Below are 21,626 nucleotides of genomic sequence, written 5' to 3' on the forward strand. Positions count from 1 at the left end.
GTCGTTTGCTGCGTGTACGTACGCGTAACGCGACGCCAGACAGTCGGTCGACAAGACGAAAACATTGCGAACGAGCGCGAAGAGATCGAGGATCCTCGAGCCTCGATCGAGCAACAACGCACTAACCTTCGACGAGGCCCTAGGCAACAAGATTCTCTGACAAACTGCATTTTTCTAATATTTATGACGCGTTCGAAGTACCATCAGAATATTGAAAAATTTACGAAAACACCCTCGAAGATGAGTCAATTTAACTTTGCTGATACAGTAGATGGTCCACGCAATTGTTTCATAACTTCGTTATTAATGCATTTATGAAAAACTTCCAAGGGAAAAAGATAGATGGTTCGATGGACACTGCATCTGTAGGTCCTTAGATTTTTTTTATTTCCATTTGGAGAAACGATGAAATTGTTAAATGCATATGCACCGTCGCGCTTAAAAAAAATCGAAGGAACTACAGATGCATTTTGGCATTTTTTGTGAATGCGTTAATGACACACGGGGGTGTATTACTCATTGTAAAAAAAAGGTTGAAAGAAATATTTTTCGAATTGTATATTTATTTTTTTCTACGAGCCCTAAACAATTCTTTCGCGTTCGGTGCAATCCGCCACTGGAATCGGGGCGACCGTCGAGCGTTCGCTATTTCCGTCGAATCGTGCAAATATTTTTCGAGACAACCAGCATCGGGGATCCTGACGAGCACGAAGTGCAGCAACAGCCGTGAAATTATTTTCGTTGCTCCCCGTGGTTGTCGAAATCAAGCGAAACGATCCAAACTGGAAACGAAATCTGTTTTTTCGGATACCTCGATAAAGTCCGGTGAAAGTTAATCCCGAAGAGATATCGACATCGCGAGCTTCTGTATTTAATATTGCAAGCGAAGAGCAAAGCAAACGAGAATTACGTCGACACGCTATCTTTTCTGATAAAGTTTCGTTCGACTCTGTTAATTTTTAGTTGAGCTTGTTGTATTTCTGCATTACTGTCAGTTCGAAACGAGTACTATATCTTTTACTGTTTAATTAAACCTCAACGTTTTCCCCTTTTAGCTACCGGATGGCTGCTGCTAAGATCGTTCTTATTGCTGAGTTTGATCTATAACAGCCCATACACGCGGAGGCTTACGACTGCCCGCGGGTTTAATCTACTCTCTTTCTCACGAGTCTTTTCCACGAGAAAGATTTTCTTGCCCCTTGAGCCTCGACTGCGTGCAAGTCGCTTAAAGACTTCGCATATAAGAGACAGTTTTCAAGTTGTGCGTGACTCTGAAGTAGAATTTACTAGAACGACTTTAACCGATCCATGACGAAACGAAATAACTTTTGCTCCTGCGACCGAAGAAAATATTCTTGCGTTTTAATTTCACGTCTATTCCAGAGATATTATAATTCGAAATCCACTTCTGACTCTTCGAACGAATCGACGCGCGATAAATCTGTGGAGATTTCACTACCTGTCCATTTACCGATACCACTTTTAAAGTCGCCTATCAAGCGATCGCTATCCATTTCCAGAACGAATCGCTATCCATTTTCAGCGAAACTATCACTTTATATGGAAGAGGCGAACCGTGAACGGTAAATTATATATCCATCGTATCTCGTGCGAATAATTTCAGATACAAATTTCGAAAACAGACACCGGTCTTCCGTTTTATACATTAAAAAAATATATATAACAGAGACGAAGGGAACAAATGAAAATGGTAGATTTTACTTTCCTCTCCTCTATTCGCCCGTTTGCTCGAACATTATTTTCACCTTCGTTTCCCCCTCGTTGCAAGTTTCTGGGCGGAGAATTAATCTCTTCGAAAGGGATTTCCGTAAAAGTCGCAGAATAATGCCCAACGGTAAACAATCTGTGAGATATCTAGAGAAGTAGAAGGTAGGAATAAAGGAGCACATACGTGGTTACGGGTCGATACTACTGCATGCGTAGGTACGATATGCGGATGCTGAATAGAATCACCGACTACCGTTTGTTCCTTTACGCGTAGGAGTGACGATATCCCCTGATGCGATGGAAAAAAAGAGAATGGCGGCACCGGTGGTCCTTGACAATGAACTGGTTTTCGGGTCTTGGCGTCGAACCAGTTGCACAGCAAACGAAAAAGAAGCTTCGACCGAGAGGTATTGACCGAACAACTTTTCACGTAGTTTCGATAGCGTTAAATGGAAAACAAACGAAAACCCTTCCCTCGTGGTTAATTAGAAATTAAGAGAAAAAAATATTTCCAGGTAGATTAACATTATTGAGGGATAAAAAGAAATCCGATTTCAATACTAGGATACCTAATAATCTTTTTTCAGATTACGCCAAGAAAATTCGCACTAGTTACGTTCCGTGAAATTTACATTTTCCACGGAATATTCTGTGAAATCTCCTGGGAGATAAATCTTCAGGATTTCGCGGATAAGATCGCGTTCTATCCGCCCAGATAATTCTCGACGAAGGATTTATATCCTGCAATTTAGACGAATCACGAGGCCAAATCTGTGACTCATCGACAGTTGCTGTTACGGTTCGATAAATCACGTTTCACGCGTCGTTCTGTTCCTCCCATTAATCTCACTTAAAGATGTGCAAAACTTTAATCGAATAATAGATAATAAAAGCAACATACAATGATGTATTCTTTACATTCGGTCGATTTAAGATTGAAATTCTGACTTTCATTCGACGAACGTATAGATTGAATTTTGTTTAGCCTTCGTTAGTTATTATCTGAATATTTTTTGGAAATGTTCACCGTCGAGCGGACGAAGATTGAACGAGAGAGAAATGCACGTACCATAAACGACGTTGAGTCATTACATGGGTTCATATACTCGTTACACTCCGTGCTTCGTGAATAAAGAGCGTCGAGCCTCGAGACAATGACTACGACTTCCATTTATTGAGGACCGTGGGTGTGCAAATTTGTGAGCAGCCACGTATCGCGAAAATAATCTTCTCCAAAGAGCCAAGCGACCTCGATAACCGTCGTTCGATTCGCATTTAATCCTGCAGCGACTCTAATTGTCCGGCGAACACAATCCAACCGATAGTGCAATAGAAATTTATGCGACGAAACAAATCAGAAACGTAGAATAAAATTTATTGGAACGATGCTTCGTTTCCGAGATAATCTGCGTCTGTCCATTACTGTCTATTTCTACTTCTATCGGAGTCCACGTTGCACCGCGATCCCTGGAACGCTTCGCATAAACAAGTGAGTTATTCCAAACAAAAAAACATGCAAGCAATTCGTCCAGTAGTTACCAAAGGTTTTTACACCGAATTGCAAGCTGCATCAATATTTTCGTATGGCCGCTGCACCAGCCATACAGTGTAATTATCGAAACACACGCGAACTCGCGTGTGTAGCCGATTTTTTCAACGTGTATTTCGACAAACTTACGAATAAAAATGTACGCGTTCCCGTCGATCCTGCATAGTTCCAAGTTTTAATGGGGGAACCGTATTTAGACACCTGTCGGGGAATTCTCTGTGGAATGTCAGCGACGGAGGTGCACGCGGTCGCGGAAACACGAGCACAGAGGCGTGAACCAGAATACAGGAACGAAGGGGCGAGGAAACGGGCGAAGAAGACGCGACGCATTACATAATAGTTGGCAGTTGGCATAGTTCTCGAGCAGGGCGGTCGCTTATTCACGCACGGAGAACTCGCACGAGAGTCACGAGGCGACAAGGCTAAGGGCGCGTTCACACGCTGCTCTTCCAATAGACGCGTCTCCCAAATGACTGCTGCAACGCCAGGGAAATGAATTTCCGCATCGCGAATCTTCAGACACCGAGCACTCGTCAGCGATTCGCGGTATAATGACGAAATAAATCGACCGCGTTTCACAGTTTTCGAAATTCAAAATTCACGAGCCCCAAAATTATTTTCCCGCCATTTTGTGTATACGAACTGTTTGACTTCGATTTTAACGTGATTTCGTAAAATGATAGTCATCTCCTTTGGTGTATGGAAAATATTAGGTTCGCTAATAAATTTCTTTCTTAAAAATTTAGGCACTTGTGGTGAAGACAATTCTCCTAATTACTATATTATTGTAACATCAATAAACTCCAACTTTGGTGCATATTTTCTTGCAACAGAAAACCCCACGAAAGCTTCTGAATCGAATAAATATTAAATTTTGCGAGAGATCCTACGAATAGTGAGATTTCTACACAGATTGTTCCACGAATGACCAGATATTGGATCGAGAGCCAATTTGGGCGAACGGTTTAAATCGGAAATCGTTTCCGTTTGTCAATCTTCTTCCGATATTTCTCCCTATCGGCGTTTCATCTATCCCAGCGTTCCCTCGCTAAACCGGCAGTCTTCCTACGCTCCCTGGTAAACTCGTCTGGCTCGAACATGCACTAAAAGGCCGTTTGCTCGAGCAATGCTTTAAACGCGTACCGTCAGTAATACATACGAGACACGTTACGCGCGAGTACACGCTGCGAACCGCAGAGGGACAAACGAACGGACGCTAGATGAAAGGAGCTCGTGCATTTAGACGCGTGGGATCCGTCTGAGGCTACACCTTCGATATCCACTCGCGTGTGTGGTCGATTCCATGTCAAAACGCGGGGCCAGTTAACAAGTAGATACTTTTGATTTCACGTTATCGCGTGAAACCTTTGAGCTTCGACCCCTTAAAACGATCAACCTTTGAACTGGAAATGGTCGAGGTTGGATCGTTCGTGACTTCCATACGCTCCAAACGAATAACGCGACAATAAAATAACATTATAGATAAACTTTCGATCGGTTTGAAAATAGGAAATATTATTTTCGTGATTTGAATTTCGAGATTTACCGAATTTCGCGGGAAATAATTCCAAATCTCTTGCACTGCGCTCGATGAATTTAGCTGCTATTGCGCCAGAAACGCGATTACTATTTCTCCGCAATTGTCGATAATGTGGTCACGATAATAACTTCGTTCCCGGAGGCCATATTAATTTCGTTATTCGAACACGTTTCGTAAAGGGAGCTTTTACTCGCAGCTTTTCGACAGAACGAAATTCTACTAATTCCCTCTTTGAATGGTCACTTCGAAGACAATATTGACGCGAATAATTGCTGAAAAATTGTCTCTAAAGTATTATTGACTGTCTCAAACTCTCGGTGTGAAACGAATTTGACGTGCCTGTATGTTCCCAAATCTACGACAAAGAAACGAGAGGCTGAAAAATTCCCGATCTCGATTTCACGATCGCAAAAAGGAAGTCGAGGAGAAGAAAGGTGGTGGCCAGCGGAGGGAAAAACAAAAACGGAGGAGAAAGTGGCTTGAAATTTTACAAGCCTACCGGGGCAGAGATGTTGAAACGGGTACCGGCTAATAGCACGTAATCGATAATAATCGAATATCGGAGCGAGGCTTGAAACGAGGCGGCGCGCCAAAGTGGCCGGTATAAATAATTTAATCTGCCCGGTGTGCTCGCCAGAGGTTGCCGATCCCTCCGACTTCAGTAAAGCAGATCTCGTCTGGAGAGGAAACGCGCGAACCTAGCACGTTCATGCTTGTACTTACAACTTGTACGCACGAGAGAATAAGCTCACCAAAAATAGATCTCCTCGTCTCTACGAACTATCCGCCCATCTAGCTTTTCCCCCCTCTGTTTTCGTTGCGCTACCCGTTTTCCTCGATTCCTTTTCCTCGTCCCAGAAGGAAACTTCCTCCTCTTTTCTGTTATGTTAAATAACGCGCACACGCAATCAGAATGTTTCGAGCACGAAGGAGTCCAGCTGACTCCGGCTGAATTCTACTTCGGTGGTCCTCCGAGGAAAAGTTTCTTCCGGAGGAGCTCGTTACGATAGTTTATTAAATAATTCTGCTCCAACGACAAGTGCGTGTCCTAGTAACGAGCCTCGGAGGGAGACGACGATTTTTTGTCCGTAAAATTGAATTTATTCGCAACAGTTTCTTCGATACGAAATACGATACGTTGTTTTTGGATCTACCAAAGCGTGTTCTTTCATCGATTACTGGGTATTTTTGAATCGTGATCGACAGACGCGATGATTTCAATGTGACATTTTCCACGCCTGCCCGTCAATTAACCCTTAAGTAGACCTTTGCTATCTGACGTATGTAGGTTGACGATTATGACTCTTCTTTTTACCAGTGTGTTCGATCACGAGATGTAAGGTTTCTAAATTTTTCATTTCGAGTAAAGTATGAACATGTTTGGTAAAATAAATTATAAGCATTTGCATGACAAGGATAAAGGAAAAATTATTTTGTATCGAGGAGATGATCTCTATCGAATGGTTTAACCAGTCTATTTAAAGATTAATTAAAATTCTGCAGACTCGCTGTAGCAAAGAAGATAATTGAATTTTCGAATGTCGTTGAAAGACCACGCTCATGTATACAAATACGTTGCGTAACATAAACCGAGAATTTCATGCAAATTTATGGTATCGAAGAAAGTATCGACGGAAAGAGGTTGATTTACATGCAGCTTTGCTTTCGCGGAAACTGCTGAGCATGATCTCGGCGTTCGACGCGCGATTATACGCGACTGATCTTCGATACTTGATATTCAGAAGCGAATCGAAGAGTTTCTGCGCCGCGATTTGCATTTCGCTAACGTAACTCGAGATGATTTACAAATGTCTCGCAATACCGAAGGCGTCCGAGTACAAAGTTTTTACTGACATTGTTGATACAATCGAAAAGATTGAATTTACTCATAATGAACTCCAAAGAAATTAATTTATTTAGAGTTCTATCAAACATTAAAACAATTTTCTATTAAATTTAAAACTGATTTCTAAATCATTTTAGCTAACGCGTAAATAAATTTTCGACAGTTGACCGTAGGTTGATCGTAGTTTCTTGAAATTTACTTGCACTTGGTATTATATGTATAACGTCAAATTTAAACAAAGACAGTTCTGTTTCAGGATAAGATAATATTTGTAAGCAAGTTAAAGATAATTTACAGAATCTTAGACAGTATACTATTAGAAGGAACAACAGAAGACACGGCTTGGTCTATACAAATATTTCCTTAATCGATAGCAAGGGGGCTAAGATCAAAGACATATGATTTACCAATGCTTTGGCTAGAGTCTAGATAGACACTAGCGAAGATTATCCTGGCGTTCTACATTGAACGCGGTATATACGACCAAGACTGGATAGTACGTGTTCAGGGGCGTATATAGCGACAGTTCAGTACTTCCTATAAAGAGAGGGGAATATCGTGTTGGCATGAGCATTAATTCTGGATAGAGGCCAGGAGCTTGGTAAAGGCTGCTGGGAACCTGGTACACGGCCAACCACTGGCCGATTAATTAAATTTTACGATTTAACCGGCAATCCGCACTTCCTCCCATTCCTCGCAAAGAACCGTAGCCTGATAAACGAGATGTTCGATAGGATTCTGCTTTAAGCAGGAAATATCAATAGAACCGTGCTTCCATAAGGATTACATCGTGTAATCCTCAGAATTCTGAAGCGAGAACCACACGATAGGTGTCCAAGAAACTCTATTGCAAATACTTTATGAACAATGTCGATCAGTCCTCGCAAAGTGTAAAATAATTTATCCTGTATTCGTACGAAAGAAAACTTCCTCTACTCCCAGGTATTCAAAACGGAAAAACAGAAATTACAAATGTAAGATTACATATTTCAGTAGAAGTGTAACTGTAGGTTGTGCAAAATTCAATTGACAATTATCGTATGTAAAGCAGGTGGTAATGTGCACACTAATTTTCAAAGCGTGATGAGGTGTTTAATGTAAAATTCCATTAATATTTATCTAGAGCACGTAGGAGAGCAGGGAACAATAAAGTCCGAAATATCGTACGCAGGGGTTTGCGTTTATAACGCGACGATACACACGAAAATCAGACCGACCCGTTTATGGTTTACAGCACGATGGAGGTTTCGCAACCACTCCGGAATCAAACTTGAATTTTTATCAAAGACCCATCTTACGACTCGTCGATTTAGCAGCGAAGATCAGATAAAATGTCCACGGTCTACACGAGAAAATCCTGAGTTTTAACGAACCTCAGGTTAAAAGAGGTCCGAATTTAAGAACGAGCCTGTGAACGTGAGAGCAAACGAGCTGGAATTTTGTAGGTCACTGAGAAAATGGAGAGAGAAGAACAGAAGAAAGCACCGACGTCGTGAAACAAAGGGACCTGGTCCGACCTGACCGGCTTAGTAATTGCCTAGATTCTTGGTTTTCCTCCTGTATTCTTTGTCTTTGGTCCATTCGCAGCGCCCTTCTCAATCGAGCCTCGTGTTGTTAACAAACCCCGTTGCATCTAACGTTTCGAAGTCATGTTCGTAATGGATTATCTCTCTAATCGCAAGACTGCGTTACCTACTACTGAATTTTATCAAAGTACAAAAGCAAGTCTGAAAAGATTTCAATCTTACGAAAAGAACGATCAAACTAGAGTATCGAAGGAAAAAATTGACTAGCAAATTGTAAAGACATTTGATCAGGGACACGAAACTTCGTTTTATAAGTAGAGTAAGATACACCTGAACAAATATTTAAGAACAGTCTGCGAAACTAATAGTAACCAGTCGCTAACGACTCTGTGCGTCGATGGAAGTTTGAGTTAAAATACATTTAATTATACGTTACTGTTCGCGTTCCTTGGCACGTAATTTTCAAGTAACAGCTTCAGACGTAGATTAAGAGTGAGAAGAGTGAAGCAAAAATGGCCTTCTTTAGTTCCAATACCTGAAGGACGTCAAACTACATAGTCGCGCTGGTAGAAGGGAACGACATTGATAGATGACCTCCACATCATAGGCCATCATCCAATTTACTCGTTGCAATTATAGTTTGCAGACTATAAAGATCGGCTTTGTCGATAAAAAGAGGTTAACCGAAAGCAGATTCGTATAAATGCACCGACGCTTTCAAGAAATTTCTTTCGCGACATCCCAAACGATCAACCTGAACGCGTTTCTTTAAAGTAGAAACTGTTTCGACTTCTTTTTAGGGAAAAAGTCACCGACCGCTTAACGACTCGCAAACGGGAGGATCGTTCGGCTGTCTACGTCGTCGAATAATTCTCACAGAGCCTCTTCCACCAACGTTTCTGTAAACTCGACGGCGCGCGTTGTTCCACGATATCAACCGGCATTATACGCCGCACAGGAGGTCCCTCATTGTATACCGGTGTTTATAGGTAGCTTTTATGCTCGTCGACCACGAACGTGCTCAAAAAGCGCAGAATAATGTCGGGCGTTGATGCGTTTAGATTTACTTTTTATTCCTCGCGGACACCTGACGTGTCATTAACAATCGTTCGAGACTCTTTGATCCTCGCTCGCCTTCGTGAGTTACAAAAAGTACCCACGCAAGAAAAAAATAAATTACTCTTTGGCTCGTGAAACGAACTACTGATAACACGTTCGTGAAAATTGAATGAAAAATAAACAAATGTTACTTTGCCCTAGTAGTTAATATATCGATTTGCAGTTGAATTTGTAGAGTTCGCGTTACCGTGAAATGTCTTGGTCGTTTTCAGTATTTTTCGCCAGTTTACGTTTCATCGAAGCGACTTGAACCTCGGTGCGCGGAGTCAAGTGGGGCGTCGGTTTGCGTTCTCACGTGTACCGTCATTTGCGCCATTTACGGCGTGTACGTACACGTACAGTGCGCGCACGTGCGCCTCCATGCGCATTTTTCCTCTCCATCGTGCACAATACGCGTATTAGCCTGTTACGCAACTAACGCGTTATGTGGGTCGTAGTAACACTGTCGCAGTCCCAACGACACGCGACTCCGCACGCGTGTACTAATACGTCGCCACCGATCGCGTCAACTTTGCCATTCGACTGGAAACCGAGCTTGGATTACTCGTCAAATTTTTCTATATTCAAATACGACTGAAATATTTGAGGTAAATGTACCGATAACTGGCCAGCTCGAGACTGTTGAGTAGTAAATAGTAGAAAAGAATCAGCGAAAGGAGAAGCAGGAATGTTTTTAAAGCATTCTGTTAATTTTGCCACGGAATTTTAGAGGCAATAATTTTCAGATAAAGAGATTTAAATAGAAATTGTTTGAGCAAAACGTGCTTCTCGGGACGACGCGAATTCTTTTTAAAATAGAACAACAATGTTCCTAACGGAAAAAATGATAGGAAATTTTCTCCGGGACTTTACGACGTCGATTCTATTGCGACGATAAATCTTTACTGCAGCGTTTTACGACGTACCGTGTACTCTTATAGCAGTGAAGGGAACGACGTAAAGTTGGGTTAAATCGAAACTACACGGAAATCAGTGTTTCTAAAACCTTTGTTTGAATAGTAACTTGTTAGTAATTATATTTCTGTAGTGGAGTACAATCGCGTTGTTTCGTCTTTCGCGAACAATACGATAATTATAACGTAACAGGATTATGTAATCATACCTGACGGAGTAAGAAACAAACGCAGTTGAAGTTATCAAATTTTCTTCTGTAGTACGATTTTTTAAATTAAGTTTCTCAATAATAAAATCAATACAGTTAGGCCTCAAGCTTCGAAATCATTTCAATTATTATTTATAATTAAGTCCAAACAATTTTGAATTTCACGTACGTATCTAAAATTCTTTTCAGTAATTATTCACATAACGTTCAATTAAAATCGTGTTCGAATGTATTGTCCAATCCAATAATAATTCATTGAAAATTATATAAATGCAAGAAATAAATATGTATAGATATCAAAAACGTTTAATTTGAAATTAAATTAACGAAACGGAGGAATAACAGTGTCGACGAAGCATTCCACTAAATTATGAAAGACGTGCATTTAGAGAAACGAAACTCAATTACGCGAATATATCAAAGCAAGATCGTTGCGATAGCATACCGTATTCTTAATTGCATTCAAGGAATTGAGGGAGTAGAAAATACTAAAATGATTGAGCATTGCGTAAATCAAAGCATCAGAAATGAACGTAACTAGAGTGGAATGTCCATTAAAAGAGGATCTACGAGGGCTTAATGACCACCCTGTTTGATCGGCAATGAAATCGACCTTGATCCCTCGCGCATATGCGCGATGTATTCATAGACAGCCTCGATTATTAAGGTCGTCTTCTATGAATTGCATTTCTATGTCTCTGCTTATTCAACGGCTAATGAATGGGAGATACTTTTTCTAAAACGGTAAAAATTAATTTCAATGCAACCACTGAGATTTTGCAACGCGTAAAATATATCGCGTTTAAGATTGGCCTTAACAGTTTTACTAAAACACATTTTAAAGAACTGTTCCATCTGATATCTTTCCTATAATTATTCTACTTTAATTTATGCCATTGAGAAAGACTCGAACAATGGGCAAAAATGTTTCGACGAATATACATTAAATAAATTATGAGATTATTTGAAACGACTAGAGTTAAATTATGTACTCAAGAAATATTGGTAATTTGCTGATTCGACTTTTCTATTCTTCTTTTTCATAAGTAAATATCTTACTCTACCTTCATACATGGTCAATGATAAGAAGGAGACTGAGAACATAAAATGCAAGCAAAAGGAGTTGCAAGGAATCCATTATATGTGAACACTATAGAAACAGCATGAGTAAGTCCTAATAGAATGGACTGTGCTATTACCGAGAATGCAAACAGCAATTCATATAACATATCCAGCTCGAGGTCGCATAGTATCGTTGACACACTGAATTCTCAAGACATTGGCCTTTGTACGATACAATAGTAGGTAAAAGTCTCTGCCAATACTCTCAAACATCCTTTACAAAAGATTACAGATTGATGTGTCCTAGTTTCTAATAGCAATAACGTTCGTGAAGTTTACACTGAGTATAACGAAACAGATTTTTAACGTTGAAACTGCAGATATATATCCGAACGTAATTATAGGTTAAATGAAAATGCAACTATTAGGAATATTGTTGGCTGTACATAGTCTGAAATTGCAGAATCCAATACCACGAAGGAAATCCATCAACTGCGTAGTGGTACGCTAACCAAGTAAAGCACACAGAGGAGACTGGCAAATATTTAGCCCACTTGCGTGCGCGCAATGGAGGCAAATATTACATTTGTGGACGGAGCGTGCAGAGGGATCTCGGAAGTCAGGAAATCTCGCTCTATTCGAGGACAGTGCACTCGCGGAATTCGCGAGCAAACAGCCCCTTTCGTCGTTTCCTCGTGGCCTAAAACGAAACCGAAAACTTTCAACGTAGCGAAAGAATGGAATCCGACGAGTCGATTTCTACGTAGCCTCCGCTCTGTTATCACGAACCTCAGGACGAATTACCGTCGTAAAACCGGTATACGTCCACGGGCAGGTCTAATCTCGGTGCACCGGCTAATCAAGAGACCGGTGACGCGTAAGACTTGTCGCATAACAGAAGGGCGATACCACCGCCACGTAGAAAAAAATGACTACAAATAAACAGAAGATATGAAACACGGCGCCAGTCGGTGGAGAACCTCGACGATTGCAGGTTAATCCTGCAATGCGCTGATAGAAGAAGCTACGATTGTGAAACCTTACTATCACTCTTGAAACAGAATTTCTCAGATTACACGAACGATTTTTCTCCGGCTAAATAGAGCGAAATTAAGGCTACTATTTATATTTATTCACAGAAGCCAGTTTTAACTGATTTAATGTTAGGTAACTAACGACTATTTTGTTAAAAAATGAGTAAATATTTTTCGGGTATCATCAATGGAGAGAACACAGTTTATAAGCTATATCAATGTTCAACAATATTGTAATCTTTCATATCAACTTTATATCTAACTTTAAGTTTATCTTTGTAAAAATATATAATGTCACATACAATATTGCCTATTATATGAATTATATATGTTCCTGTAATTTGAGAAATTCTATACTTAAATTTTGTCTAGATAAATGATTAAAATTAAATTAGTTAATTATGGTCCACTTATTAGCGAATAAAAACAAAAGCCGTAATCGTTAATGGGTATGCAGAGAGTTCTTACATAACCCGTTTCTGTTAGGAAATACTTATCTTTAATATATTCCGTCCGTAGCATGTTTCGAATAACTAAAATGTTCGAAAATAGAAAATAATCGTTTCTTTGTCAACGAATGCATAAATACTTGCGACAACTGTTCAAAATAAAAGCAAACAAGATTGCTATCGACTCTGTTTAATTATTAGTATTTATTTGAAATGTTAGTTCTCGCGTATCGTGCGCGTGCAAACGTGTTTTGAACAGTTCCGTATACTGTTTCTTGCTTTCGCTATCGAACAGCCAGCAACCAGGCTGGACGTGCGAGAGGGGAATCAGAGGGTGGGCGGTTTAACTAATTTTTAGCTCCCTTTCTACTGACCAGTGTACGAAGCTGACATCGACGTTTGCCGCGCCCAGGTAAATTCGCCTGCACGTCTGTCACACGTTTTGCGAGAACAATATAGGAATACAAACAATAACAGGATGATCGCGAGCACTATTGTTGCACACCGTGTTTGTTCAATTCGTACAGAATTTACATACTCCCACGAACAATATTTCAATCAATTTTACAACTTGTATTCCTGTTTTCAATAAGTTGTAAATACTTGCATACCGTTCCCTTTTTTTTTAAAACAAAAAATAACACAACTTTATCAGATCGATTCATATGGAATTTTGAAGGAAAGAACGTGTGAAACAATGTTTGTTAGTTTGCTACACAAGTATTTTTGCCATAGTAATTTTACCATAGTGAACAGGACTATGTAAAATTAGCGCATGACGTGAATCCCGCCATAGAAAGGTAATTAATCCCAAGCGATATGCAAGTAAATATTAAAGTGTAATAACGAAGTTATGGCGGACTGCTCAAATACTAGTGATGCCTTCATATACCCTGTGTTTACAATATGTGTTTCATAACTGTTGCGTTAGCAGATCCCTGTTTAAGCTTTGTCAATATAAACCTGATGGTAGACTTTGCTAAAACCCGGAGAGCTTTGACAATAATTTTGAAACGCATAATAATTCGAAAAGCCAGACTGATTTCACCCTTTTACTATTTATTAAATAATTCTAAAGAACATATCTTTATTCGTTAAGATCGTTTTCGATTCCTGCCAGAAAACTTAGTTCGAGGTGTTTGTGCATTTCGATGCAGAGTGTAAATAAAATTTTCGCGAAGGCTGCATTGAAAGGAAACTTGGCCGACAAAATGTTAGTACAAATTTAATTCTAATCTCGCTGTACATTGTACTGCGTGAGAAACCAGTTTCCAAAGAGATCCGTGCAGCTGTGCATCGCGGAGTGGGTTATCTAATTTTCAACCCCACGTACCACATGAATGGGCGTAAGTTAGGTACAATACTGCCTCCCCAGGTGAACGAAAAGACACCTTCGCGCCGAGTGGAACCTATTGTTCGAAAGAACAGACTGCGAGGGACGCAGAAAAGTAGGGTGGCCTCGAACCACCATACGGGAGAGCGCCGAAATTATTAATTACGATTTCCGTTCACGGATATCCGGGTGCATGTGGTCCCCGTAGCTTCTGGCGTTCAGAATGCGCAGACACGGTATACAATGGCCAAATATCGGGGTCACGGTATTTTTTTTTTGTAATTATTCCTAAATACGAAATTGAGTATTCATATTACTATCAAGTTTTAAGATTGTTAAGATAATGTATTAATGTTTTACTATCGATCTAGTATGATAATAAATAGTTGGAATATTGAAATTTGCAAAGAAAACACTGTCAAGGAGTGTATTTATGATCTTGACAGTGAGTATGCCTGTCTTCATTATTACGCAATCGTTACAAGAATACGAGATTACATTGCAGAAATTTACTGAATGTATATGCATACATTATCGAACTTATTAATGCTGTCTTGTTAATACATGCAAAATTAATATTCCTAGTTTACAGTCATATGCACCAGCAGCTTAATTAGAGAATGTTTAGAATAAAATCACGAGATGAGATTAAATCGGTTCATCCTAAAATTGTATTCGTCCAAAGCTTTATCCTTGCAGTAATTATAAGAACAATATTGATTTAATTCTTTTATCGTAGGGAATATAGCTACAATTAATGTTTCTCTTTTCATCAGTTTTACACGGTAATTAGTCGACGATATTATCGAACAACGAGAATGTACCATTCGCGCTTTAATGTTTTGCATACCACATCCATTTATCGATATTCGCACGGAGGTTCGTAAAATTAAAATGAGGTCGACGCAAACTGAAAATTTCGCACATTAATTTCATGGGTAATATTTTGTGCGACACAATGTAAATGAAAATATTACCATTTTAATCTTCATTTACCATTTCACTTTTTTCTACAAAATACAATATACAGGATTATTATAATATTTTTACGTTTCGTTGGCAAGCGTGCAAACATGGAAACTATAAATAATTCTGAAAAGACGAATCACGTACGTATGTGAAAACTATAGGAGAGACGGAATTTACGGAATAGTAAAATTAAACGTGTTTCGATCGACCTGATTCTTTTTGAGGAACAACCAGAGCATATTTACATAGTATCGCGAGAGAGTATATAAAACCACACTCAGCTTTCTCCGCTGGAACCATTAAATTTACTGGTTCGAAGGAAATGTTACACTTCAATTATCGTCGATTCCACGACGTATAAATGGACCTTTTAAACGCGCTTAACAACGAAATAATTTTGCATTTTAATGAACTGTCGATAGCTTCGTAATATTAAAAGACACCGACGCCCTTTAATTAGTCGTGTTGGCTTTTCAATGATAAAACGAAATCACTGGACGTAACGACCGTCCATTTCCTCGTTGCTCGAGTTATGTAACACACGAACGCAAAATTTTTATTTTACTACTCTTTGATCGTCTCATTAACAGTTAGTCGAACATATCCACTACCTTAACGATTATCTTGAAAATATAAATTTCCTTACAAAATTGCTCAAGATTGTATGCAAGATATTACGTACCATCCTTTGGTTTAAGAAGTTAATTAAAATGTAAAACAACCAACAGCAAATTGCCTCTTTAAAACTCGATAAGATCGTTCGATGAAAACAAAATAGCTTCTGTCGATTTCGTGATTTCTATTTTTTATTAACGATTGCAACCAATTTTCTAGTCAGGTCCGGCCACGCGAAACTTGATTTACCTCGCATCAATCACGGTTACACGTCCGTGCACGGCGTTCCTCCGAATCGGCACTACTCGTCGGCACGATTTGCTCGAATTGTCCTTAATTGCTCGAAAATTTCAATAATTCCATCGCTGCACACGTCGAGCGACGGATGAGAAATTACATTGCTCTCGTCACGGTCGTTCTCGTCGTGTCGGATTTAGGTCACCATGGCCGTCGTTTGCGACGGATTCCGTTTCTCCTTCGTTCAACCCGCGCAACAGGAACACCAAGGCGGGCCAGAACGTACTATCCGACAACATTAACAATATCCCCGGAGGGAGTGGCTCCGGTGCGAAGGAGGAGCCTAGTCAACGATGTCATTCGATATCTCGTTGCTCAACCTTGCTCTACGGTTCATCAAACTTATGCACGCGATCTCACGTCGCATCCCGGTGAAATGATAGTTTGTTTATCGGATAATACGCGAGAAACGAGCCCGTATAGGTGTGGATGGTACGATTTCGTGAATCGTTGTCGCGAAAGCAGATTTTGCGAGCGTGCACGCGGGCTTAAAGCGAGCCAGCTCGCGTGAAACTCGAACAACAGGTGTGCCAACCGGCCGCCAGCACTCGTGTGTTGATGAGAGAGTCTCCCGTGAGTCGACCGGGTTGCACACGCTTGCCAAGGAAACTGGGTTAGAAAAATGGTCGACGGTCGAGGCTCCTCGGCGTTTCGCGGGACGATCGAAACGGAGATTGCTCGAATCTCAGGCCGGTGAACTTGAAAGTGAAGCGATTCGACGCGCTAGCGCGCCCTGGAGCGGTACAACTTTTGAAATTCTGATCGACGAACGCTGCCAAGCTGATTCGAGTGCTCCGAGTTTCAGATCTACCGTGTTGTTTTGCTACTAGAAACGGAGAAAACGTTGACTCTACGTAAAAGAGATGCAAAATGGACTTGGGTGCAATTCTATTCTTCAGTGACTGTTCCCAATTGCAACTATTTGACTGCAGTTTAAAAAAAAAAATTTTGTAGACCTCCAAATGAAACGAAAGTTCATCGAGGAAAATTATATACTACAATTTTAATATGAACTGAATAGTTTCTAGTTTAAAAATATATAAAGCAATGCTTGGCGCCGGAAAAACAACTGCAATTAATTGCGAATTTCCAACGTCGTTCCACGCAAGACCAATCAAAAACAGGCGCCATTAAAAAATCCATTGTGCGCTCGAATCAGCGTGACGCTACTATAATTGAAGTAATTGGAGCGACGCGACGTTGACTCGCATCAATAGGCGTCCGAGACTCGAGTTTTTACTTTTTCGAATTTAGCGCGTTGCGCTGTCTCGATCGTCTTCTCGACGCTGGGAGCCTCGATCGTACGTCGAATTACGAGCGTAATAACTTGACCGTGGGACAAGCATCAACCCACGTTTCTTTCAGTGATTTATAGACGATAAATAAAGACGGATTCGAGCTACGAAGCGGCGGAGGCCTCGATAATGATTCGACGCGTAGGAAGGTAACTGCGACTGATTTGAATTTAAATTTCGCTCGACATTGATTTCGACGCATAAACAGCAAAAGCGCGAATCGAAGTCCAGTTCCCGTTACTGTAAAAATCGTGTAATACTCGTCGTTGTGGCGTTTGATAAAAAAAGTAGTAAACATGGGTAGTCCAGTTCGGTGATTTGGAATTTCAAAATACTTTATTCTACCGCGTTTGTACTCTCCATTCAGCGTCGACATGGAAAAACAGCGAAAATTCCACTATAAATTGAACGTTCATTTTATTTACATACCTACGCAGTTTTTCAGACAATAATTCGTGAAACTCGTTAAAAGTACATTTCATGTCCAAATTTCACACGCGACGCGCGACAAAAGTATAAAATTATTATTACAATAGAAATAGAATCACGCGACGCTACGACGACGAGTAAATAATTTCACGCGGATTACAATTTAGCCAAGATTTAAATGAATAATTCTGAGAGCATCGTGTATTCGTTGTCTCGTTCAAATTCAAATTTTACGCGAGCAGTTCGCCGCAGTTTTGCGCAAATAAATGTTGAATCGGTGGCAAAGCGTATCGTTTGCATAATGCGATTTTGAAACGTGAAAATCACGCAGTTTCGATAATCACTGAAATTGGACAGGTTTCACGAGCTTTATTTAACTAAATATGACCGTCGAGGACCAATAACGGTAAATACGATTAAACGTATCGACTATTTGGTCGAATATATCCCAACTGCAACGCGAAGACTTTGGTCGAGACGCGCGTGCACGCGAATTTCGCTCGAAATATAATTTGTCACTGGTCCCACGGTCAATGCACGCAACGCGTCTTACACAATAAGCGCAGACCAAACATTTTACGTAGCAACGTGCGAGATGGATCTCACCTGTGTCGAAAACGAGACACCTGATTTACTCTCTCCCTCTTTCGCGAAATACAATTTTTCGAGGTATTCGACGCTCGTGCTATGTTTACGTGCCCGCTCCCGTACAACGGTCGTGTTCATTTCGCAGTAAATGAACGCGTAAATATTTATGTAACTCCTTTTTGCGCCACTTCGCCCGTTGCTTCGCACGAAACGTTCGACCTGTCTTGTATTAGGTTGGTGAACGCCAAATATCGCTCCATTCATGTTCGAATGCTCTATGGTACGATAACACGAGATGAATGACAATTGATTGACTGCTGTTATACATCGTATTAAAAAGACAACAGGGTTTTTTCTATTGTTAAGGAAAAATCTCGAGTCGTACAAATATCAAAAAGCCTCGATTAACCGACGTTGGAGTTGTTACATTTTCTATTCGACTCGCTGGTTCCGACGACAAATTGTAAATTTTAAATGCTCAGATTTTTTATTCTTATCGCAAGGGAGTACCAAAGCCTGTTGGTTTTGGGTAAAAGCGTAAACAATCGCGAGGTACGCAGCTATCTCTACCGAACGAGGTTTAAAAAGCCGAGGGTAAAAGCCATATTTCCCGTGCACCGACCTAACAATTACCCAGGAACGAGCGAAATAACATGGACTCACTGGCTGTCCTTTCCTCCTGTTCGCGAGTCGTGTGGAAACGGCGCGCTCCGGTGGTAATCCAATGGCACAAGAGGAACACAAACAAGTTTCACCGAACACGAGCACAATTTCTCACCAAGCACGAGGAAACGTAACGTCCTGCACCGATTGGGTTTCCTTCCGCTAGGACGTAGTCGCGAACACGAAATATATTTCGGTGGGGGGGCGCGAAATCAAACGGCACTGTCAGACGTGCACCGATCGACACGAGCGAGACGTCGTTCCGTTTTGTACGCCGCGACGAGACGCGGTGACGCGTCTTCCGGAACGCTCCTCGACGATGACATTAATGTTTATTTTCCAACGATCACCCCACTCGCGGCTTCGAAATAATGAAAACACAGACGGAACGAGACGCGGCACACGATCCACACCACAGGAGCGTTCGCGGCAGACTGACAAGTGACAACCGTAAGCCGGCGCAGCCCCACGCGCCACGTTATCCCTACTCACGCGCGTGCACAGCTCACGCGTATCCGTCCTACCTGGTCCCGGAGAGGGCTCGGATCCGAATATTAAACTATTTGAATATTTTACAAGTATCCCACTGCCGCCAACCAACCTCCAATCTCGGAGGATTCGAATATCGTATCGTTATTTATCAAAATAAAAAACTGTTCGTGCATATGTCCTGCTTGAATAACAACGATATTGGAAAACTAAATATTTTGCATGTATACGATTACTACGAACTAACTTCGAATATATAAAATTAAAATAAATCGTTATTTATCAAACTAAATCACATACTTAAATTGCTCGAGTAACGAGGGTACTAGTAAACTATTTTAATATTTTGTAAATATTCCACTACTACGAACTAACTTCGAACAAAGTAGAATTCAGATAAATCATTATTTATCAAACTAAATCACATATTTAAATTGTTCGAGTAACTAGAGTACTAGGAAGCTATTTTAATATTTTGTAAATATTCGACTATTACGAACTAACTTCGAACAAAGTAGAATTTAGATAAATTATTATTTATCAAACTAAATCACATATTTAAATTGTTCGAGTAACGAGGGTACTAGGAAGCTATTTTAATATTTTGTAAATATTCGACTACTAACTTCGAACAAAGTAGAATTCAGATAAATCATTATTTATCAAACTAAACAAATTTCACGTATTTAAATTGCTCGAGTAACGGGGGTACTAGGAAACTATTTAAACATTTTATAAGTATTTTACTAGCTTCGAATCTAGACGAAAGTACTCGCATATTTGCCCTGGTTGAATAATGAGGATACTGATAATGTATTTAAATATTATATTTTGCCACCAGCTGATTCGAGTCACGTACATGGATGAACCGTTGCGGTGAACTAAATCGATGATTCTTGGAAGATCATCATTATTTACATAAATCAATGTCGGGCGAAATGTAATCTAAGTAACAATCTTTTACGCCTTTCAAACTTGAGAAACATTCATTAAAAACTTCTGAAATTTATATACCTGTTTTATACGCTTGTATAAATCTATAAAAACCGATTTACATATTTTTATATGCTCGAATGTTCACATTATTGCTAAAATTATTAAGTAGTTTTATTATATTTTGCATACACTGAGGAGAAAACAGCAGTGACAAGGATATATGTTAGATAATAATAGTAGAAATGTGTGTACTTTCCGAAGAGGAAGCATAGCGTTAGGATTCAAATGTATGCGCATATTAGATCTTAGATAATAGCGTGCATCTTTAACTGAAACTTACGTACTTTACAATGTGTATTGTGCGTATGTATATACGTATGGTAGAAGATTGAGAAGTCTAGCCGAACGTAATTATAAATAGTTTAGACAAGAATTTAAAACAGTGTATCTGTTATCGGAAAATTATGTTGAGTATTTCCTGTTCCTGTAAACGATGTATGCAACTAAGATAACAAAGCGTTGAATGATTCGTAAAACAATTCAGTTATTGTCGTTGAAAAGATGGCTTTACTAAATAAAATTCGGCTGATAAATCGTACCCAACGGATAAGAGATGGTTATATGATACCGACCACGAGAAAAATTAATGGCTATGCAGCGCACTCCACGGTTAAGGACGGTGATTTCTGGAACCGTTTTCATTCCACTCACTGGAGTCGGTAACGATAGGATAAAAATCTCGTCCTCTATTGCTACCTCCACGAAACTTTAGATTGACAGTTATTTATATATTAAATAATACTCAAATGTTTTCTATTTTGAACGTATATGTTATTTAAGAACGTTCAAATTGACGATGAACGCATATGTATGTCGGTACTACCTAACCTCTTTCTATATGCGAACTACTTTCTTCACTCAACTAACCTCGCAGTCTATTCTTTACGCAAGATTAAATACAAGATTGGAATCTGATTTCGACGATTATATTTGTAACAATAGGGACAAGATAAATGTCACTTTGTTTCTGTACGAATTACACAAATTCTATCGATTT

At 39.9% G+C, this 21,626-nt stretch overlaps 1 protein-coding gene and 1 long non-coding RNA gene across 3 annotated transcripts in view; both read right to left on the reverse strand.

The window, feature by feature from the left end:
* LOC143345786 (uncharacterized) overlaps window positions 1–19,565 on the reverse strand; it is a 74,745-nt gene extending 55,180 nt beyond the window's left edge. Inside the window, exon 1 of the long non-coding RNA XR_013080313.1 lies at window positions 19,145–19,565. This is a non-coding gene — a long non-coding RNA (uncharacterized LOC143345786). The remainder of the gene's footprint in view (window positions 1–19,144) is intronic.
* LOC143345783 (uncharacterized) overlaps window positions 1–21,626 on the reverse strand; it is a 455,578-nt gene that overhangs the window by 386,336 nt on the left and 47,616 nt on the right. The window lies entirely within an intron of this gene.

This window comes from Colletes latitarsis, chromosome 9 (genome assembly GCF_051014445.1).
Source record: "Colletes latitarsis isolate SP2378_abdomen chromosome 9, iyColLati1, whole genome shotgun sequence".
Lineage (NCBI taxonomy): Eukaryota > Metazoa > Arthropoda > Insecta > Hymenoptera > Colletidae > Colletes > Colletes latitarsis.